The following is a 24,312-nucleotide window of genomic DNA, read 5'->3' as shown; positions in this document are numbered from 1 at the left end:
TCTGGAACGGATTTTGGTGGTGACAGTTCTTACTCGTTTGTGAGTAAACTTTTCCTCAATTCCTATGCTAGCTAGGTCTCTATATCTAGGTCTAGCTAATGCTTTTACCAATCACAAATGCCTATTTTTTATAAAGGTAATTTGGAATTCAACTCCGGATGGAGATTCCTCTGCACTTCTGGGAAGAATTCCGAGATGAACCCACCCCTAAATTTCTTCGAATATCATGCGAGTAGTTCAAGAAATTTCGGATGCAATTCTGGAATAAATTTCGGATTAAGTTACTAAGGCAAAGAACTCCGACGCACATTCCCCGGCCATTTTGGGAGAAGTTTCTCCAATTCCGGAACAGATTTTGGTGGTGACAGTTCCTACCCATTTTTGAGGAAACTTTTCCTCAATTCCTTCCTAATTATTATGAACGAGATTTTCAAAAGTATTGTCCCTAAATTTCGGAGAAAATCCTTCTCATTTACGAAATTACTTTCGCCAGAAATTCCTCCATAATTCATCAGAAAATGCCTCCACAGATTTACTTTCAATTCATGAAAAAAATCTTTTCAATTGTTTCATGATTTCCTGGAATGACTTTCAGCGGAAACTCCTACCCAATTTAGGTAGTTTTTTTTTTAGTTTTTAACAATGTTGATAATTTTTTTCCTGTGGACAAAATTTTCGCATTGAAATTCGGAGAGGAAAGCTTTCCTCAGGTCCTGCAGATCCGGACGAAATTTCTCGGAATAAATCTGTTTCCTAAATTCCTAAAATCCTTTCCAAAATCTAGCTCTGTTTGCATTAGAATTTTGGAGGAAATTCGTCAATTCCTTCCTAATTATTATGATCGAAATTTCCATAAGCATCTTCTCAAAATCTAAACGGGAAACCTTTCATAACAGATTTGCTTCAGAATTTCGGAGAAAATCCATCTCATTTACGAAATTCGTCCATAATTCATCAGAAAAAGCCTCCACAATTTCACATTCAATTCATGAGAAAGTCCTTCCCAATTGTTAAATAATTTCGAAATTAAATTCTAGAATGAATTTCAGCAGTTTTTAGCAATGTTGAGGGAAAATTTTTCCGGTGGACTAAATTTTCGGATTGAAATCCGGAGAGGAAAGCTTTCCACAGGTCCTGTAGATCTGTTTCCTAAATTCCTAAAATCCTTTCCAAAATCTAGCTATGTTTGCAGTAGTATTTTTGAGGAAATTCCTCCGCAATTTTGCACTTAGGAAGTCCACCACAAGTTACTGCATAATTTCGGACGAAATCCGGAATCTGCTCCCCAAAAGTTGAGAAGGATTCCGGTGGAATTTTGGAGAACATCCGAAACGAATTTTGGAGCAAATACCTCCGCAATTCGTATGAACATGCTTACGCAGTTTTACATTGAATTTTTGAGGAAGTATTCTATCGTAACGAAAGAAGTAAATGAGCAGTTCCGCGCCAAATGACGAATCGATATGATGCGAACTTCCCCGATTTACACGAAATTTTTCATTTTGCCGTTCTGGAAGGAATTTCGGTAGAAATTCCTCTGCAATTGAATTGAATCTGAGGATTTTTTTTCTATAATAGAAAAGGAAAGACCTCCACAGTTTCCAACTAAATTGCACCCATTTGTGTTGATTTTTCTAGAAGTGTTTTTTCTGAATTCCTCCATAATATACCGGATCAAATTTGTCTTAAGAGATCCGGTAGCAACTTTTCAAAAACCAAAATAATTCAACAAGAATACTTTCAAAAGTCAAGTTGCATTTGCATCGGAATTCAGAAGAAACGAATTTTTAAGGAAATGCCTCCACAATAAGAAACTCCCTCCCCTCTCAGATTTGCATTGTATTTCTGAGCAATGTCATTTTTGATTGGTCCGTAGTTCCGGAAGAAATTACTGCAATGTTGAATCCAATTGCAAAATATATTCCTCCGCAATTGAACAATGAATGCCTGAAGACATTTTTGCTAGTTCGAGAAAATTTTTACTCAATTCCTCCATAATTCCGGACTAAATTTCTCTTCAGATTCGGAAAATGTTTCATTCCAAAAATTACAATAGCAATTCGGAAGCAATGCCTCCACAGTCTGGAACAAATTTCAATTCATCCGCAATTCCTGGCGATATATTTTCTCTTCAGACATTCGGAGCAACCCAATGTTGGCTTCTGTGGCAGTTTCAGTAGAAAACTTTTCCAAATTCAACGGAGATTTTCCCAACTATTTCATGGGAAATTGATCTCGGAGGAAACGAATCGAGAGACTGATTCCCACAATCTCCGACAGAGTCATTACAGACAAGTTCAAAAAACTCCAGTGGAAATTGTACATAATTCCTAAGAATTACGGACACTCCTGATTCAGAGCTGAAGTTGTTAGCTTTCTAAAATTATGAAGGGTAAATTTGCTAGAAATTCTCCGAATCCATCCAAACCCCTTCCATTGAACTTCCGCTTCGTAGCGGCAGCCAATAACCAACGAATCCGTAAGCAAATGAAAAAGAACGCCAACAATACGAATCCAGCCGTTTATCCGCCTTGCATAATTCAGATAACCGCCACCATCGCCCCCTTCTTGAGTTTAGTTTTCAGCCGATCAATGCATGAAAAATGCATTGCCTGCTTACGTGTTTCGCATCGTGCTCGGACCTAACCTATATGTAAGTGCTTCAAGCAAGCAATCGTTGTTTTAAAAATTCAAAACGATTTGATTTCTATTTGTGGTCGCCGGTCGGCTCCTCCTCCTATCCTACCCTGCGCTGCTTCTCTTGTAAGGAAAAGAAAACACACCACCACAACACTATCCTGCTTACTAACACATCCATCTTAGCTTCTTCTTCTTTGTTATCCTATAATCCGAAGAAAACAAATTGACTACCATAACAAAAGCACATAACCTATAAAATGTAACAAAGTAGCCCTGATAGTGCGTTCGCTTTCTGCACTGCGTTGCCACTAGTTACTCGGGGGTGTCTTCGATCGATCTAGTTCATCAGTTCGCTAGTGCATAACTGAATCGTTGTTGTTGTTGAAAGTTTTACTCTAACTTTGCCAAAACATTCTATTTCGTTAACTTAACTCTTTGAACGCTTTTCGCCCGCAATATACCGTATATGTACTAGAAACCGAAAGGCAAAAAAAAAACAGTCTGTACAAAGCAATGTTGACTAAGCTCGAGTAAAAATCCTTCGTGGCAAATTTGCAAAACCTCCACTAAATTGATTAATTGTCACATCGATGCGGTTTGTTTCTTCTCGTTTTTCCTAGATTGAAAAGTTGGGATTAAACACTTTATAGAGCGGATCGCCTTTCCAAAAGTCACATTTTGTTTGTGTGATGGTTGGTTTGGTGGTGACAGTGGTGAGTTCAGTCTGTGACGTTGGTTAATCTAAAACGTGATTTAAAGCTAACTTCCTATACAAATCGCGAGAAAACAGATCGAACGAGCTGGCACAACAGCGGCTGCAAATAACCTCAAAAAGCGATTTATTAACTGCCAGCGCTGGAGCGCTGGAGCACACTTCGCGTACGTACCTAACCGCATTATATTGGATTTTTCGGAGAGAACCCTTGAAAAATCAATCAACCCACACTCGACGTCGACGACGACGGCTCATCCAGAAGCAGGTGAAAGTGCTCGAAAGTTTATGCTCTGCTCCTTTCAAGTCTTTTGCTCAACCGATACATTTACAACAGGGCATATAGTCGTAGCAACCGGTGCTCGAGCGAGATGACAGTTTGTTGCTGTTGCTATCTTCGCAAACAATAAACCATTGTGAAAAGAAGGCGGTAGAGGTTTTTGTTTTCGTGTTTTTAACCTCTATCGGCTTTAATGGAAAATGCTTGTTCCTGCTGCCGCACCAGCCGAGCCCCCCTTCGGAACAAATGGCGCCTGGTACCAGTAAAGGTGAACCATTAATTATTGATGGCTGGATATTACACACGTTTTCCCGGAAGCCGTTGCCAACGCCCGCTGTTTGCTGCCTTATTTGCGGTGGACAATGAACGAAGGCGTCCGCTGTTTTCGCTCCAGTTCACGGTGAGATTTGCTCGGATTGACACCTGAAACGAAGGGAAAAGAACGGTAGAAGATTAGTGGTCGTGCTGCTTGAGGGCGAAGCCAATCGAGGTGGAAAGTTGATCTGAGAAGCAGTTATTCTTGGTTAAAAACGTTCTGCGTGCGCTCTTGTTTAGCTGTCAAAAAAGAAATGAAAATGTATCGACGAAAAGCCCACCCCCGACCTTAGCTATGCTTTGCTCTTTGTGTATGGATTTTTCTTCAAAGATAACTATAATTGGGAGTTTTTTTTAATAAAACTTCCATTTTCCTCTGTTTCAGTTCAAATGATGGCTCCGGATGGATAAAGCTTTGAACGTGAAAAGAAAATAACCCTGGACTATGAAACAGGAGTGACCTCAAAAAGAGATACATCGGAATGCGACAATCAACCGGTATGTATCAGGTATGTCAAAAATAAAGATCAGTTACTTTTCAATTAATTTCTAGAATTACAATGCTCAGTTATAACATTGTCTCAACGTTAAGCATATTATTTGAGTGTATTGGATATGGCAGCCAGCGTTGCCAGATTGTTTTCAAGCTTATCGGTATCAAATGTTTAAAAAAAAATTGATATCGAAGGAACCTGGAAGCCAGAAGCAATAGTTTAATTCCATCTCAGTAGTCCTGCTTATTTGACTTTTCATTTTTCTGTTCCAATATCAAACTGTCCTTGAAATAAACCACACGTTAATTGAAAGAGCTCCGCTTTCACTCATAAAAGGTTATAGGCACCGCTACGAGAGAAGCTGTGTGCGGTATTCCGCAGTTCAACGGTGGTTCCGGATTTCAGCACTGGAGCTTCAGAGTCAAGATGTTCCTGGATTTCGTGGGAGTATTGAACACTTTAACTGAAGAAGCACCGGCAGTAGCAGCTGAAAAGGTGAAATTTGAAGAGGCAGACCGGAAGGCCAAGCCATATATTGTCAGCTTCCTGGCGAATGAATGTCTGGCGATCGTCTGCGAGAAGAAGACGGCCAATGACACCTTTGCAAAGCGATCAATTATCACTCAAAACCGGGTGCGAAAGCAGTTGAATCGTCTGAAGTTGAGAGATGGTGATTCGATGAGAGCGCACTTGCTGGTGTTCGAAAACTTGACCTGGCAGCTGAAAACCGCTGGGGCGAAGATCGAGGAAGCTGATTTGGTCATTTCGCTGTTCCAGACTCTACCGGATGCGTATGACCCCTTGGTGACGGTCTTGGAAAATATTCTTGAGGAAGATGTTGTTGAGTTTGGAGATCGTGAAGCAACGCTTATTGGCGGAAGAGCTGAAAAGAACCGAACGTCACGAAGACTCAGGTGAGATCAAGGCTGCGGCATTTTCTGGAGAGAAAAAACGCAAGTCTACCAAGTTCCAAGGCAAGTGTCACAATTGTGGAAAACGTGGCAATTTGAAGAAGGACTGTCGGCAGAAAAGCGGTGAAGCTAATTCGGCAGATCAACGGAATTCAGTAAGTTTCATTGCAAGTCGCAAGATTGAAAAGGCACCACGTGGAAAGATGGTATTCAAGCTCGATTCGGGTTCAAGCGACCACCTAGTGAATGATTTGGCAGTATTCTCGGAAATTCGTGATTGTGATTCAAGTAGCGAAGGACGGAGAAACACTGGTATCAAAAACGGTTGGAACCATCGTCGGAAACAGTAACAAGAACACGTCGTTGAACATGAAGGATGTTCTCTATGTCCCCGAGCTTCGCGACAACCTGATGTCCGTTAAAAAGTTGGTGAAGGCAGGCGTTGTGGTAATTTTCTGCGGTTCCGTTGCGGTTCTCAAGAAAAACAACGAAGCCATTGCTACTGCGAACTTGAGAGGTAACCTGTACGAGATCGAGGTAGACATTCCAGTGTCTTCGGCAAATATGTGTCAAACTGAAGCGACCAATTTGTGGCACCGAAGGCTTGGACACCTGAGTCAAAAGGGAATGAAAGCGATCATAAGTAACAATCTTGTGGATGGTGCTGATTTCAGAGCAGACAAGCTGGCGTTCTGTGATGCGTGCGTGCAAGGGAAACAATGTCGTGAACCATTCAACGGTAACGCCCGAGAGCAACAAGGCCGTTGGAAAGAATTCATTCGGACGTATGCGGACCAATCGAACCTACTGCATGGGATGGTTCGAAATATTTTGTTTCCTTCATTGACGACCATACCCATTTTGCAATGCTGTTCCTGATGAAGAGGAAATCGGATGTGTTTGATCGATTCCGCGACTACGAAGCAATGGTAACGGCGCAATTCAACATGTAGATCTCGAAACTAACAATAGATCAAGGCCGTGAGTATCTTTCTAACAACCAAAAGCGTTTTTACTCACAGAAAGGTATCCAAATCGAACCACCCGTTGCTTACACGCCTCAACAAAACGGCGTTGCGGAGAGGTTCAACCGAACGATTGTTAATCGATTCTCAAGTCCCGAAAAAGACGTGGTCAGAAGCTGTCATTACTGCCGTGTACCTGGTGAACAGAAGTCCTACTGTAGCCCTGCCGAGAAGTATGACACCAGCTGAATGCTGTTACGGTCAGAAGCCAAGTCTAGAAAAACTTCGAATTTTCGGATGCAAGGCGTTCGCTTGGATTCCCAGCCAACATCGAAAGAAATTGGATGCCAAGAGTCATGAAACCGTCATGGTCGGATATGCACCAAACGGCTACCGACGGTGGGACAAGAAGTCAAGAAGAATTATGATTGCTCGTGACGTGAAGTTTCATGAAACCTGCTTTCCCTACAAAGGTAATCCTGAAAATCAAGCAGATACACCACTCGTTGTAGTACCGTACGAGCAAGAGGGGGAAGTTGTTCGTGATTCAATGGAACCGTCACCTAAAGAGAGGCCGATGTCACGTGAGAATACTCCGATTGCTGATGATGCACACGTTTTGGAGGCGGATGATACCGGAGTGCTCCCTTCGCAACTAGAACCACAAACGAAGTGACAGACGGAGCGGCTCGAAAACTTTGGTGACTAACCTGCTATTTCAATTTTTCAGTGTACCACATGGCAACACCACTACTACTAGATTGTACCACATGGCAACACTACTACTGGATTGTACTAGCATTTTCACCAAATGTATTAGAATCAGGGCTCTACAATTTCGAAGCTCTAAAATGAACTCGTGTTTTGTTTCTCTCATAGTGTTCGACGCTTCATTTCTATAACGCCTAGCTAGACTATCAGCAAGAAACGAAGATAAAAAAGCAGGACGCTTAGAAGGAAAGGCTGGCTATGGAACTTCTCGTCGTTGCTTTGCTCATCGCTTTCAATGTAACTAACGTCGATTTTCTAGTTAAACGAACTTCATTATGGCTTTCAATCCCCTTTCACGAACACTCTATCTCCGCTCTTTCAATTTGTTTAAAATGCGTTACGTCCCGTTTTCGATCATTTTTTTAGATAAATATATGGATGGAAAATAAATTAGAAACATGACGTGTAATCTTCAAGTGTTTTGACGTGAGAAATGCTTTAAATGTGTTATTTCATTTTCCGTCATATACGTCATGAAATCTCTGTTGATGTGTTTCATGAAAGAGAAAACTATCAAAGTCGAGCGCTCTTTCGCTCATCCGTTTCGATGAAGCTTGAAAGGAAGACCAACGGAGCGACGAGAGAAAGAGAGACAAGCGACTGAACATTTGTTTGTGCACGCCGACTGAGGTTCTAGAATGCTGCAAAGCTGTTTGACTTTAACAGAAAAAGAATGCCAGCAGTCTCTTCGTCGCATCGATTTGGTCGATTGAAGCTGATATTGTGACGCCCTGATTAGAATGTTTTGGTTCTATCTCTTTCACTCTACTCAAAACTGAAATGCATTAAAAAATGACAAAATGATACACTCTTTGCACACTGTCAAAGAATCATTGTACACAAAATCAACTTTGTTCAAATCAAAACAAAAAAACTAACCCATCTGGTGGATGATGGCACAAGCTTCCAAGAAAATTCTATTACAGTGAACCACATTATTTTAATGGATTTCTTCGCCAGTTAGTCGTCTGTCACTTCGTTTGTGCTAGAACAACTCGAGTCCGAAGGACAAGCGATGTTGAGGCGCAGCGAACGGGAGCTCCCCGGTAAGTTGTTAAATTTCTTCACCGGTTACAGAGCAACTTCTGCTGGCTCGTATTCCACAGATGCTCCTCAATGCTACAGTGACATCGAAGCCCGCTGCGATCGTATGAAATAGCTGGAGGCTGTTGATGACGAATTGGGAATCATGAAGGCGAACGGTGTGTGGAAGATGACGCCCTGTCCACGTGGCGTGAAACCTCTCAAATCCATGTGGATATTCCGTGTGAAGGAAGTCGAAGATGGCCAGGCCGCTCGATATAAAGCCCGACTAGTAGCAAAGGGGGGATATTCCTGAAGGCGTCCAGGCTCCAGCAAATATGACCTGCAAGTTGCTGAAATCATTGTATGGATTGAAGCAATCTCCACGATGCTGGAATGAAAAAATCAACAGTGAACTAGTCAAGATGGGTTTCAAGCGGTCCCGCCATGACTACTGCCTATACACACGATGCGCAGAAGGAGACGAGCTGTACGTTGTACTCTATGTGGACGATTTGCTTATCGCAGGGAGGAAATTGGAATCCATCGCACGTATGAAGGAGAAGCTTTCGACTGTGTTTGGGAATGAAGATAGCGTACGATCGGCAAACAGGAGTTCTTCAACTTTCGCAAGAGGCGCACGTGTCAAGAGTCTTGGAGCGTTTTGGACTGGCTGAATGCAATCCAGCTAAATCACCAATGGAGAAGGGACTGCAATTGCAACGAGAGGGGACGCCAACTGAAGAACCCTACAGGGAGCTACTAGGCAGTTTAATGTATATTATGTTGTGCTTTCGGCCGGACTTCTGTTTTCCAGTAGGGTATCTGGGGCGCTACCAGCAAAAACCAACAGAAACACACTGGCAGTGCTTGAAGCGAATCGTTCGTTACCTGAAGGGAAGTGCCAATGCTGTATTGAAGTTCGAACGCAATGACGACCGTCCGCTCGTTGGATTTGCTGATGCTAACTGGGCGGCCGACAATGAAGATCGAAAATCAGTCACGGGATACGTCTTTAAGGTGTTTGGATCAACGGTATCATGGTGCAGCAAGAAGCAAACTACAGTTGCAATTTCGTCAAGTGAATCCGAGTATGTAGCTCTGAGCGCCGCTACTGCAGAATCCCTGTGGTTATCTGGAGTACTTGAAGATATGAAGGAAAGGATCCGAAAACACCTGTCACCATATTCGAGGACAACAGAGGCTGTATTGGAATGGCGAATAACTTGGAGACGAAACGAAGCAAACACATTGATGTTAAATACCATTTCATCAGGGATCATATTGCCGAAGGACGCATCCAAGTGGAATCTATTGGTACTCGCGAACAATTAGCTTACATATTTACCAAGCCATTGGACTCTGGACGCTTTCAAGAACTACGGATGAGTCTAGGGCTACACTATTGAGAGGGGATGATATCGAAGGAACCTGGAAGCTAGAAGCAATCGTTTAATTCCATCTCAGTAGTCCTGCTTATTTGACTTTTCATTTTTCTGTTCCATTATCAAACTGTCCTTCAAATAAACCACACGTTAACTGGAAGAGCTCTGCTTTCATCGGTTGTTTCTTTTTTAAATAATTTCATAATTTTGCCGTTTTTGAACTTTTGAACTAAGAACGAAAAATTTGCTTTCCAGCAGAAGTCGGAAGAAATTTCCGGGGAATGTTTGAATGAGCTTCTGAACGAAGCCGAAAAAACTTCCAGGGAAAGCTCTTCTGGAGAAAGTTTGAAGAATGTTCTAAGAAATGTCAAAAAATGTAATCGAAGAAGCATGTGATAAAGCAAGAAGCGATCGTCAGCAACTCATCAACAAGCCCTTAAGAAGTGTAGACATGTATTCTCTTTGCTTTCATGAAACTGTTCCTGTTGGTTAAGTTCCTATGTCGTTTCTCTGAGTTCCAGAAAGACCGAATCTCTTCAGGTAATGGGCACCACGATGAAGGAGACTTCTGGAATTCCTCAGCTCAAAGGGGACAAATTTGCGGACTGGCAGTATAGAGTCAAGCTACCTACACCTGGAGGCTGCGGAAGTGTCTGAAGCGCTGGGAAAGGATGTGCCTGCTGTGGATCCCGAGCGGAAGAAGTTTCTTCAAATGGAGTGAGTTTCATTTCGGATGAATGCCTAGCAATCGTCCGGGAGAAAGAAACGTCCAAAGCTATGTGGAACGCGCTTGAGGACACCCTTGCCAAGAAGTCTGTGGCAACGAGATTGCCGACAGAAGAAAACCAAGGGTGAAGCGAATTCAGCGCATGAATCTAAGATGGTCTCGTTCATGGTCAACCGATCAGCATCCGTGAAGAAGTTCAAGGAATTAGTGTTCTATGTGGACTCGGGTTGCAGTGACCGCTTAGTGAATTGTAAACAGTATCTACAGTGGCTAAGGAAGATGAATGAGCCGTTTGAAGTGGATGTCGTATGAAGGATGGCGTATCATTCGTCGGTGAATATGAAGGAGAAATTCGAAGCGTTACCAAGGCTGGAGTGCGATTCGAAATGAAAAATGTAGTCTACCTTCAGGATCTGCGTGTAAACTTGCTGCCAGTGAAGAAGTTATCCGAGTCAGGGATCGAGTTGCTGATTACGAAACAGAATGGATTTTAAAGCATGAAGGCCATACGACGTAGAAACAAAATGCAATTGCTTGTAGAACCGTCTCGTTGTTTAAATTGTTGCTCTCATCACACGAGCAACGATCATAGGTACCCGATCAAGCGAGAAGCGAGCGAAAAGACCTCCCAACAGGAGTGAGTAAACCAATTCCACTACGGTGAAATCGTTTCTAATAAGAATTTGTTCATAGGGTGTTTTTTCTCCACTGCGTCTGGATTCGGAGGCTATTCGGCCACTCGGTAGCACACCACAGGACGGATCATCCAGCATCAAACGTCGGTGCATATTCAGGCAGTGATGCTAAGGTGATGTAAGTCGGGGGTCCGTGAAAAGACTGTGAGTACTAGTCGTTAAGAACATTGTAGTAGTACAGGAAAGAAAACCCCTGGATGGTAGGAAGACAATGGTCACTATGGACCGAGATATAGCAGAACGTAATCAATATACTATTTTCACTCAAGCTTGCAAATGCTCATTACAGCTAAAATGCAATTTTTCGGATTTATGAAGCTATGAGATATTTTAATGATAATTCTTATTTACAAGATGCAAGAACAGAAAGTAAAGTGTGTGTATGACACATAAAACATGTCAATTTAGCTTTCAGAGGGTCACAATAGCGATTAGCTGTAACGATGAGCAACGCGATGAGCGAGCAATCAGTGATCATAAAATCGCTAGTTGTGACCTTTTGAAAGCAAAATTGACAAATTTTATATGTCATATACAAACTTTACCACCTCTTCTTGCATCTTACAAATAAAAATTATCATTATAGTATCCTATAGCTTCATAATACCGAAAAATAGCATTTTAGCTGTAATGAGCAATTGCAAGCCTGTTTTCACTATAGAACTTTTTGACATTTAATCGGCGCACACTAATGCACCATTTAAATTGAAGGAGTGCGAGCAAGAGGGAAACAAATTAGTGGGAAAAACAGCTCATTTATCCCTGTGGGCTAGATAGAGAAAGACGATTAAACGCCAAAAAGGTCTATGAATGGGGTTTGTGTTCTTTTGCTGATTTGGCGCATTATCCTTGATCCCTGTGCTATCCGGGACTGTCTGAGCTTTTGCACCCGCTCAGCGGTAACACATACAACAACCTTTATAGGTTTATAAAGGCACACAAAAGAGAAGCAGCAATACTATCGTATCAGATGAAGTTCCAAACAGGCCTGTTATGGAAGCACAACAAGGTGATATTTCCTGACAGCAGGCCCATGGCGGAAAGAAGGATGCAGTGTGTGGAAAAGCGGTTAACGAAGGAGCGGGAGCAGATGGCTGATTACATGGCCAAAGGCTACGCTCATAGAGCCACGGAACAGGAGCTAAAGAAGACCGATCCAAGCCAGGTTTGGTATGTGCCACTGTGAGTAGTGACGAATCCCAAAAAGCCAGAGAAGGTTCGTGTAGTGTGGAACGCCGCAGCAACAGTGAGCGATGTTTCCCTGAATTCCGTTCTTCTTAAAGATCCGGATCTGCTGCAGTCGCTTCCAACCGTTTTGTGTCGATTTCGACAAAAGCTGACATAAAGGAGATGTTCCATCAGGTGTTTATTAGGTCCGAAGATCGCCAAGCACTGCGTTTTCTCTGGCGAAACCATCCCTCGGAACCGGTGCGAGTTTTCGTGAAGGATGTGACCATTTTGGGCTCAACCTGTTCACCAAGTTCTACCCAGTTCGTGAAGAATTTAAACGCTAGTGAGCAGTCGTTGGAGTTTCCCAGGGCTACAGCCGCAGTAGTGGAAAACCATTATGTCGACGACTATTTGGATAGCGTTGAAACAATAGAAGAAGCAGTACAACTGGCAAAGGAGGTAAAAACTGTACATGAACGCGGAGGATTCGAACTTCGACATTGGCTGTCTAATTCTGCAGAAGTACTCAAGAAGAATCAAGCGAATCGACGAAGAGCTTCGTGATGGGGAAAGGTAGCGGCTCCGAACGAGTTTTTTGCATGATCTGGCTACCCCAAGAAGACTTATTTTCCTTTGCGATTTCGAAGTGACCTCAAGAGGTTATTGAATGGAATATCCTATCCTACCAAAAGGGAACTTCTCAGACTAGTCATCTGCGTATTCGACCCACTTGGGCTGGTGGTAAACTGCGTGATCCACGACCAAGTGTTAGTGCAAGATGTGTGGAAATTCCAGGGGAAATCTTCCCATTGTGGCAACGGTGGGTTTTAGCACTCCAAGATCTGAGACATGTGCGAATAGAACGCTGCTTGTTCCCGGGATGGTGCAAAAGCATTCGAGACTCTGGAACTACGCGTTTTTGTGGATGCAAGTCTATCTGCCTATGCGGCAGCTGCCTACTTCCGGATCGTCGATCGTGGAACTATCTGGTGGTGTCCAAAACCAAAGTTGCACCACTCAAGCAACTGTCTGTACCGAGACTAGAGCTGCAAGCTGCTGTCATCGGTGCAAGGCTTATGAAAATCATCATTGCCAGCCACACACTTCCGATCACCAGGAAAATATTCTGGAGCGATTCGAACACTGTCATGGCTTGGCTTCGATCTGATCAACGGAAGTTTTATCAATTTGTAGCCTTCAGTGACATTCTGGAAATTACTGACGTATCCTAATGGAGAAAGGTGCCTACGAGGTGGAACGTGTCGGACAAAGTGGGGAAACGGGCCGAATGCTACCGTAAATAGTAGGTGGCTCATAGGCTCGGGATTCCTTTACAAGGATGATCTATAGTGGCCAGAACAGGAAATGGAATGTACAACTTCTGAGGAGATACGGGCAGTCAACATCCATCGCACAGCAGTAACAGGTGAAACTATAGTCGCTATATTCATAGTCTGGCGGATAGAATTACGATCTATCAAAAAGCGGAACCAATTCAATATATTGTAGACCAACAATTGAAAACGTCCTATCAACTTTTATAAACAAAACGTCGATTAATCTTTCCTCGACAATCGAACGCAAATTACCGGCATCATCGGATAAGGGAATCTTTCCCCAACCCAAAGATGGTGTTAGTTTGCGTAGGCGAGCCATGAATCACGAGAAAACGGTTTCCGAAGTTTTGTTCGCAATAGCTGATGTGCTCTTTTCTGTTGTTGGTCGTGATTTGCTCGATTGGTTCCGCTCTTTGACAGCTCAATTGGTTCCCGAGATCCTATCCGCCAGACTATGAATATAGCGACTATCGGTGAAACCATTGGAATTGACCGATTCTCGAAATGGGAAAAATTGCTTACACAGCAAAAAAAAAAAAATTTGAATATTACATCCAAGAGGATGCACTTCAATCATGTCGAAAATCTCATGTAATTTTTATGGCCACAACAATAAACAAATGCAATAAAAGCAGCGTAATTTCCGTTCATGCACTGTATTAATGATAATTTTGTCCTTTTTGGCAAATAATATTACACCGTATTTTCGACACGATTGAAGTGGATCTATTTACTTTGATGTGATATTAAAATTAATTTTGTTGTTGTGTAGGACTGTAGGGTACGTGCGGCGATTCCAAGACATTTGCTTGAGAAAGAAGAACAAGCTGCCACTTCCGAATCCTGAGGTTCTGAGTGTCCATTCATCGGAGCTGATGGCGTAATCCGAAAGGATGGGAGGATCGGTGCTGCTCCCTGGCTGATCTTCGAAGCAAAGTATCCTGCGATTTCAATCAAAACCCATTGCGTGACCGCATTGATCATCGACAGCTTTCATCGAAAATTCGGTCATGCAAACAAAGAGACGATCGTAAACGAGATCAGGCAACAGTTTCATGTGTCCGAGCTCAGAGCTGCGGTAGGAAAGGTGATAAAAGATAGAGTCGGTGTATAATGAGTCACGCCATGAGGAAAACAGTGAAACTAGCAACCCGGTTACAAAATGATAATAACATATTTATTTCTGGCAACCTGTGTTCTTGTGTTTACTTTGAATGGCTTCTTCATGAGCAGCTTATCGGAAAGATTAACTGTTGAACGTAGAGTGAAAAATAAATATATTGCTTCTTGGAATCCAGAAAGTAGAAGATTTTTTCATGTGCTTCCGGTTACAGTCGTGTGTGAAGTGTGGAAAATGAAGTGCTTCGCCGTATTTTGCAATAATCGACAAGCAAAAAATCGTCAAATATAAAACCTGAGCTTCTTCCGGTTTCCTAGCGACCCGCAGCAAAAAGCTGAGTGGATATCATTTTGCCGCCTGCCTCCTGATTTTCCAATCACAGAAAATTGTCGAATTTGTCAGTGTAAGTAATGATTTATATAATCGTTTGGAGGCGAACCAGCCTAAGGCTGAAAGCCTCCTAAATAAAGCTAAATAATAATAATAATGATTTATATAATAAAATCGCGTTGATATTCTTCAACACTCAGCTTATCATTTTTTTTAGTTGCATTTCAATTATGAAACCGACCTATACACAAATTCTGATGGAGGTAGATTACTAACTTTGCCAGGATTCGTTCCAAAGTTTATAAACGTTCCAGATTTAAGTTCTTCTTTGTGTGACGGTGGAGATATCACTGTACGTATAAGTTATTTCCTCAGATGCATCTTGTTTAGTTGTAACTATTTTTTAGGATTGTAATGGCAATCTAACGGAAGTATGTGGTTCATCTAGAACAGTCGACAGAAGAAAAAAACAATTTGTGCTCTCCTGCAGTTCACAGGAAACTATCGGATCAACGTTAACTGCGTCTAATGGAAACACAGAGTCATCAACCCGAGATGAATAGCTATCCAGATCTTCGAAATCTATGTAAATAACAAAATTTGCTATGAGACAGTCATAGATATTAAGTAAAACACTTGAATATTTTCTAATTTCTTAGTCTCATCCAAACTATTCGTAGTCTACGTCAGCAGAAACACTGTTACATCAAAACTATAAAACAGCTTCGACAAAAACTCAGGCCGACAAACTCAAAGCCTGCTGGGGCAGAATCAAAACTGTTTAACCCAGAACAGGTCAGGCTTTTACGAGGTGATCTGAAACGAGTTCAGCGATGGTCTGATGAGGCAATTATAGACAGTTTTGAAACACGATTTGCTTGCGGGGAAAAAGGGTACAATTTTCTTCGAAACAAGAAACACTACCCTATTCCATCGATTCGTACGCAGCAGAGATACTTGCAGGCAGGCATGGAAAATCATTTGCATTCATTTCATACATTCATTTATATTCATTTGCGTTTAACTTTTTCCATCAACAGCATTCCGCAAAATGATGTTTAGAGCTTTTGTAGGTTTTGTTATTAGCTACAACTTTTACTCATAACTCAAATCTGTATCTCTTATACATCACGAACTAGAGCGGGCAGGACTTGTTACTGTTTTTCAGTGAATGTAAAATGTAAAATCAGTAGTGGCTTCTGTTCGCTCTGGTTCGTCATGCGTAAGAGATGCGAATTTGACTTGCTAACAAAAGTTGTAGTTAATAACAAAACCTACAAAAGTTCTATACAACATTTTGCGAAATGCTGTTAAAAAAAGTTAGAGGCAAATGAATGTAAATGAATGCACGAAATGAAAAATGATTGGCGAAAACAGAGTCGATGGTGAACACTCGTCCTCTTACCTACCTTCCGCTGGATTCGAAGGAAAGTAAAGCAAGCACAACGAGTATGTCAACCAGCCGTCGCTCCGTTGGATATTACATCGGCTATACGTTCGAATTGGAACCACGTTCAAGTCATGCTTGACCGCTTTTGGAATCAGTGGATAAGAGAAAATATTCCAGTCATCTCACGACAGTCAAGTGGTTCCAGGAAGTAAAACCGATCCAAGTTGGAGACTTGGTCGTGGCCGTGAATGAGGCAAAGAAGAATAGCTGGGAACGACGAGTCGTTGAGAAGGTGTATCCGGGGAAGGATGGACGCATACGAAGCACAAATGTGAGGACTGCGACGGGTGTACTTCAGCGGCCGTTGACCAAGCTGGCGGAATTGCACACTTAGAAATTACTATTTTTACACGAGACGTAATTCAGCTTTGACGTAAATCATGGAACGTAAACAAACATGGCATGTAAAATTAAGTGTCCTGAAACTGAAACATATGCAACTCGCCGAAAAGTGCGTTTGATTGAATTGGTTTTCTCGTCCTTTTCAACTGATTCTTATGTGAAAAGGGCCGCTTGCAGGTGTCGGACTCAGGGCACTGAAATTTACATGTCTTTTTCGTAGTGTGTGGACGTGCTGGAGCAGGTTGATATGGCTGAAGGAACTTCAAGCAATACGGGGTGGAGTGTGTGCGCAACGGTACCAGACCTCCCGTCAACAGCAAACGCTATTAACGTCACCGGACAACGTCAAGTGAGAAGTCGTCAGCTTCAGTTGTCAGTTATAAATTTCGTTTATCATTGTTATATCATTATCACGATCAACACAGAGCATACAACATCTTAAAAGTTAATTATTGGTAAAAGTTGGACTATAAATTGGTTGTATGTTCTGTGACCTGATGGATGGTAGATTACAAGATAGGATAGAATTACCATGACCTGATGGATAGTAAATAAGAATTGCCATGATGATTGATGAAATTTTGTAAAATGATTGCCATGACCTGATGGCTGGTAGAGTATGCAAACAAAATCGTTAGAATTACCTGATGGATGGTAAATAATAATTGCCATGATCTAATGGATGGTAGATAAGGATTTCCATTTCCTGATGGATGGATTATAGAATGTTTGAAATAGTTAGAATTGCCATGACCTGATGGATGGACTGAAGAGATTTTGAAATAGTTAGAATTACCATGACCTGATCAATGGACTGAAGAAATTTTAAAATAGTAAGAATTACCATGACCTGATGGATGGATGGACTGAAGAAATTTTGAAATAGTTAGAATTACCATGACCTGATCAATGGACTGAAGAAATTTTGAAAAAGTTAGAATTGCCATGACCTGATGGATAGACTGAAGAAATTTTGAAATAGTTAGAATTACCATGACCTGATGGATGGACTGAAGAAATTTTGAAATAGTTAGAATTGCCATGACCTGATGGAGGGACTGGAGAAATTTTGAAATAGTTAGAATTGCCATTACCTGATGGATGGATGGACTGAAGAAATTTTGAAATAGCTAGAATTGCCATGACCTGATGGATGGACAGAAGAAATTTTGAAATAGCTAGAATTGCCATGACCTGATGGATGGACAGAAGAAATTTTGAAATAGTTAGAATTACCATGACCTGATCAATGGACTGAAGAAATTTTGAAATAGTTAGAATTATAATGACCTGATGGATGGACTGAAGAAATTTTGAAATAGTTAGAATTGCCATGACCTGATGGATGGATGGACTGAAGAAATTTTGAAATAGTTAGAATTACCAGAATAGTTAGAATGGACTGAAGAAATTTTGAAATAGTTAGAATTACCATGACCTGATGGATGAAATTCTCTTCCTCAATTAAGGAGAGTAGGAGAATGGAAGAATGTAGTAGATAGAGTTAGTGTGGAATAAAGAATGAGTAGAATCGAGTGAGCGTGGAGCGTGATAGCGAATTCGTTTATTATCGGGGTTGGAACCAGTGCGAAACCGAACTTTTTGTCAGTGCGAACCTCAACCTGAGCTGGGTTTTAAAAACAAACGATCAAACTGACGTTTGTCAGAAAACAAGCAGACCAAATCTTGATACCCGATCCAGGTTGGAACTGAATAATAAACGAATTCGCTATAAATATAATTGGTTCAAGAATTTTCATAAACTAGGAGGTACAAATATGAGGCACCTAAGCTCGTTGACGGCATTCTTGTAACAAATTCTGGAGGATTTTTTTTTTTTTTTTTTTTTTTCTTTATTTTTTAGCCTGAGGCTAGTTCATCTCTTGATTTTGGAGGAGACAGACGTTGAGAAGGAACAATAACAGCAGGATTGGAAGCAACCGCAGCCATGGGAGCTGCACCAGTTGCCCCAATTAGCGAATACGATTCGCTAGTTGAGGCACAGTCATGGCCCAACTAACGATTTCAGACTGTACTGTGAAATTTTACCGAAATCTCATGGTTGACACATTTTCAATGCCATTTGTATTCTTATTAAAAAAAATGGACGCACAATTGAAATTCCCTCACGGAGTTTACCAGATAAAAGCAAATCGACTGGGTAAACACAAATCCCTCCAAGTTATTTCCGAGCCAAGGTTGTCCAATCATTCGCATCCAATCAATAATATTGGGCAAACTCGACACATCCCACTTCAATCGCGTCGATTAGCAGCACTGAAGCAGAACGCAGCTTCCGAATATTTACGATTCAATTTAGCACCTCCGTTCGATTCGTTGCCGGTACTTACCGTTATGTTTTCTGTTAGGCCTCGGTGCGATCCTTCATGCTCGAGGAATTAGCTGATGCTGCTGCTGCTGCTGACTCCTCCTCGTCGCTCGGTTCGGTGCCAAAGAAGAAGATTGATTTCCATTTTCACTTTCTCGCCGCCTGATGGCTCTCGTTAATCATTCGCCATTCGCCCGTTCCTTTCCCCCATCATCTTGGCAGTCGAAGAGAAGAGCACATTTTCCGTCCTGACTTCGTCATCCCTCGCAACGGTTGACCATCAAGGTGGTGAGGGTGGGCACTTCTTGAATAATCCTTTGACAATGTTCGGCTGAGTTTGACACTCGATAATCGATTTTTAAGTCTTCGACACAGTTTCCTTTGATTTGCATTTGCTACTACTGTTCCTACCCTTTCTTTATCTTGCCGTTCGGGGAGTAATTCGCCTTTGATCGAGTTCGATAGAGCCCTGCGGTGTGCCCGCTTCAAACGAATCGCTTTTTGGCCGTTGTTGTGCGCTACAATACAACCACGCTTAATATAACGGGGGTGGGGGGACGAGGTGGGGGAGGAAGGATTCGATGGATATATGGGTGGGGTCAACGGATCGGGAAGGTTTTCAAAGAGATCACAACAATGCTTTCAAATTCAAATGCGTTTTGATTCATCTTGATTGGTTTAGCTAATTTTTACCGACGCTGAGAAAACAAATATTTGGATCGTGTGGGGGTCAAACACAGCGCCAATCTTGTTCACACCTTTCGGACAAGATTTTTTTTTAAATGAAAGGTGGGAACTTTCAGCCGGTTTTGACGCAGCTCACGTTTCGTTTTTTTTTCGCCACCGCGACTTCGAAAACTACGATCCTAACCTTCCTTTATACCCACACTAGTAGTAATAGTACGCATGCTACAATACAATAGTGTTTTTTTTTTGGTCAACATGTCGTGAGAATCGAGCTTCTGCTAGAATTTTCTTTTGTTTGTTTGGTTTTTGGTTCGTTCATATCCCTACAGTACGCCGCGAAAACCGAATTAGCTACTCTATAGTATAATGATGCAAGTGAGTGCGTGTGATTGATTGTGTGTGTGTGTGTCTGTGTATGTGTGTATGTACGACGATGCTATGATTTGATTTGGTGTGAATGTGTGTGTTTTTAAGTTAAGAAAAAAGAACCGACGACGAGAGAACATTTCCTACACTTACAATACGTTTCCTACTCGGTTCCGCTGTCTCTTTCTAGCGATTCTTTATCTTCGTGGTTTTTTTTTGGTGATAATAATATATTACAATTATGCGCGTAAATAGTGTTGTTTGTTTCAATATTATCCTTCAGTTTAAGTATTTATAAACGTTTTCTATCTAATATGGCGACGATGTCAGTAAGTAGTAATAGTAGTAGTTGTAGTTTAAGATGCGATGTTTTCTTCTTTTCGTCTTTTGCTTGCACGTGTGTGTGTGTTTGTGTGTCGCTCAGATGTGTGTTTGTTTGTGTGAAGGTATGTCTCTGTGGGTCGTAGTATGGCTGTTATATGTTGTATGTTCATGGCTGCTGTGCCCCTGGTGGTGCTGGTGAATTTTTAGGCTGACATTTCTCCTGACACCTATCTCACTCTCTCTCTCGCTCGTTCACACAGCAGCAAACGCTTTCATTGTTTCTTTTCTCTAGACTTTTCCTGTTTTCTGTAGCACACCACTAACGATTAGTTATGCGTTTTTTTTTCAATAGATTTCTATGGTTTCTGCTTTTTGTCTCTCTTTTATTCTGTTTCTGTTTTACTCCTAGTAGTTGTTTTTGTTTCACTTAAGACTGGATTTTATCCTTACTAGTTTTTGTTTTTAATGTTCTAGAGAGCATTTCTGTGTTATGTTAGCATTAGTGTTTTTTAAGTACCCATGTTCTTGAAGTTGTCTCGTCACTTGATTGGTTTGCTTTGCTTTCTTGCTTCTGTTTTGCTTTGAATACTTGGTTGTTTAAACATGAATTATAGAGAGAACTTTAAGAAATATTTTCTTTGTTTGGGAAAAAAAACGGGAGAGATACGAAAACTGTCACTGTGTGAAACTTGGTTTGTTTGTTTGCTTGTTTATATTTAGGTAAGTTTCGTAAAAAAATTGCAACTTGCTTTCATTCACTTTGTTATATTTCTTTGCTTTTTTTCTAAGAGATCGATTTTTGCTTTCCGACAAAAACGGTTTTTCCGGTTTTAAGGTTTGTTTAAAATTGTTTCAATACATTTTTTTTCTAGGAAAATATGCTTGCTTTGCTCGACTGGGAGAGCGACTTGTTTTAAAACGCCGGTTCTCTTTCTGAGTGGGCTACTTTCCGCGTTTCTTTGGGGTCTGGAACCGAAGAACCACGATACTGGGAAGAGGGTGGGGGCGCATTTCAGATGGCAGTTGGTTTAAACGGAATATTTTTTTGGCAACACTGTTTTATGGATTCTGGGGACTCTGGGTGGGACTCTGCAAGTCTGTAAACATCCAGTACGTTCTAAACGTACTTTCCATACAAAACATGTTGTTGTGTGGAAAATACGTTTCGAACGTAGGATTGCACTAAGTCCTTCAAACATCCTAAAGATTTTTTGTATTTGATCAATTCCAGGCAAAATGGCGAAAAAAAATTGATTTCTTGAATCGACCTTCTTCGATTGCTTGTTATGGGCAATGATTCACATTTTCCGCAAAAATTCGGCCATCTTGCAAAATTTTCAAAATGGCGTTCTTGGTTTTCTTTAAAAAAATAATTGCATGGAAACGGATTTTTTGATCGAAATGACGTCTGAGACAAAGTTATAGAGAAAAATAATGTCTTTCTTGGAAAAATATACAAAAAACTGTTTTAATAAAAACATTTGTTTGACTATTTATCCCAGAAAAACATAATTTTTCTCCACAACTTTGTCTCAGCCGTTATTTCGATCAGAAGTGGCATTTCCGAGATACAATTTTTTTTTTTTTTTAATCTTCAAAGACGCCATTTTGAAAATTTTCCCCAATCCAAAATGGCCGAATTTTTGCGAAAATGTGAATCATTGCCCATAGCAAACAATTATGCAAAATTTCATACAAATCGGAGAAGGTCGAGTTCTTCCGATTCGTTATTTGGCGTGGAACTGCTCACTTCCGTAAGATTCTCGGTACTTCAATTACTTCGTTTAGATTCGTCGGAAAAGCTTCCCAAACTGTCTAAGTTCCTCAAGGAAAGCTTCGAAAACTTTTAACAAATTCAGAGATCCTCAGAGAACTTCAGGCGACCTCAGAAACGTCTGACGTGGCATGAAGTTCTCTGAGGATCTCTGAATTTGTTGAAATTTTTCGAAGCTTTTCTAGGTTCGTTGAGCTCTTCCTGTGTTTGCAATGCTCGTAGCCTGAGGTTCCGTGAAGTTTTTTGAAGCTCTCCGGTCATCTGCGCAAAATTAAATTTGTGTCCGGCTTTCTGAAGGTTTCCCAAGCATCTTTGTGCGAGCACTTACTGAGTAGGTTAAAAATCGTCAAAATATTGGTTTGTGAAGTTGGCGTCCCAAGAGTTCTCTGGACTTCCCCGAAGGTCCCTGGATTTTTGATAAGAGAGAATCTCTGAATTTCTATGAGGTTTTCGGAACTTCTATTAGCTGATTTGAGTTATCCGAATTTCAATGCACTTTTATGACGATATCCGAACTTCTTTAAAACCCTCTGAGGTTCCCCTAAACTTCGGTTGCTCGTCTCGAAAGAGTCTGTACACATTTCCCTTAACTCATCTGAGATTTCCTGGGTCTTTCCGATTATCCATCAACTACACTGAAGTTTTGTTAGCTCTTCTCAATTTCTCTGAATACCTCAGAAAGTTCTCTCAAGGACCTTGAGTATCTCCAAAGTTTTCCTGAACTTCTCCGAAGTTTATCTGAGCTTGCCTTAGATGTCTGTGAAAAGTCTTTCGTCCTGCCATTCTCTGAGGTTGTCCTGAACTTCTCCAAAGTTTTTCTGTCCTTCTCTGAGACTACTTTAGACGGCATTGAAGAGTCTGTATGAAAATTTCCTTAACTCATCTGAGCTTGCCTGGGTCTTTCTGATGATCCGTCAACTACACTGAAGTTGTGTTAGCTCATCTGAATTTCCCTGCATTTTTCAAAAAGTTCTTTGATGGACCTTGAGTTTCTCCAAGATTTTCCTGGACTTCTCCAAAGTTATCCGAAGCTTCTCTGAACTGAAAAGTCTTTCACCCTGAAATTTCCCTTAACTCATCTGAGATTTCCTAGGTCTTTCCGATTATCCGTCAACTACACTGAAGTTTAGTGAGCTCTTCTGAATTTCCCTGAAATTCCCAGAAAGTTCTTGTGTTTCTTCAAGGATTTCCTGAACTTCTCCAAAGTTTCTCTTAGCTTACCTTAGATGTCAAGAGTATTTCACCCTACCATTCTCTTAGGTTCCGCTGAACTTATCCAACGTTTTCCTGTCTTTCTCAACGGGTATTTTGGACGTCTATGAAGAGTCTGCCTGAGATTTCCCTGAATCTATTAGAGATTTCCTGGATCTTTCTAAGGATCCGTCAACTACACTGAAGTTTTGTTAGCTCCTCTGAATTTCTTTGCAATTCTCAGAAAGTTTTCTGATGGACCTGGAATTTCTCCAAGATTTTTCTGAACTTCTCCAAAGATATTTGGAGCTTCTCTGAGCTTGCCTGACATCTAGCCTGAATTTCTCTGCAATTCTCAAATAGTTCTCTGGTGGACCTTGAATTTCTCCAAGATTTTTTTGAACATCTCCAAAGTTATCCGAAGCTTCTCTGGGCTGAAGAGTCTTTCACCCTGCTATTCTCTGAGGTTCCCCTGAACTGCTTCAAAGTTTTTCCGTACTTCTCTGAGGATGAACGTCTCAGAAGAGTCTGTACGAAATTTCCCTGACCTCATCTAAGATTTTCTGGATCTTTCTGAGGATCCGTCAACTACACTGAAGTTTAGTGAGCTCCTCTGAATTTCCCTGAAATTCTCAGAAAGTTCTTGACTTTCTTCAAGGATTTCCTGAACTTCTCCAAAGTGTCTCTGAGCTTACCTTAGATGTTAAGAGTCTTTCACCCTACCATTCTCTTAGGTTCCGATAAACTTATCCAAAGTTTTCCTGTCCTTCTCTACGGTTACTTTGGACGTCTCTGAAGAGTATGTCTGAGATTTCCCTGAATCTATTAGAGATTTCCTGGATCTTTCTAAGGATCCGTCAACTACACTGAAGTTTTGTTAGCTCCTCTGCATTTCTTTGCAATTCTCAGAAAGTTACCTGAAGGACCTTGAATTTCATTAAGATTTTTCTGAACTTATCCAAAGTTATCTGGAG

General features: G+C 41.2%; 2 long non-coding RNA genes across 2 annotated transcripts; one reads left to right on the top strand and one right to left on the bottom strand.

The window, feature by feature from the left end:
• Positions 1-3,250: 3,250 nt before the first annotated feature.
• On the bottom strand, positions 3,251-23,324 carry LOC135699137 (uncharacterized). Its single transcript, XR_010517513.1, has 2 exons — positions 19,019-23,324; positions 3,251-4,055 (listed from the first exon to the last, which is right to left on the bottom strand). It is a non-coding gene; the product is annotated as an uncharacterized LOC135699137 (long non-coding RNA).
• On the top strand, positions 22,489-23,373 carry LOC135699136 (uncharacterized). Its single transcript, XR_010517512.1, has 3 exons — positions 22,489-22,549; positions 22,614-22,858; positions 23,332-23,373. It is a non-coding gene; the product is annotated as an uncharacterized LOC135699136 (long non-coding RNA).
• Positions 23,374-24,312: the final 939 nt, after the last annotated feature.

The sequence above is a fragment of the Ochlerotatus camptorhynchus genome, unplaced genomic scaffold, assembly GCF_037179485.1.
Source record: "Ochlerotatus camptorhynchus isolate MF236.1 unplaced genomic scaffold, CSIRO-AGI_Acam_v1.1 ptg000102l, whole genome shotgun sequence".
In the NCBI taxonomy this organism is placed as follows: domain Eukaryota; kingdom Metazoa; phylum Arthropoda; class Insecta; order Diptera; family Culicidae; genus Ochlerotatus; species Ochlerotatus camptorhynchus.
The sequence above is the reverse complement of the archived record's forward strand: the minus strand, read 5'-3'. Positions and strand labels throughout refer to the sequence as shown.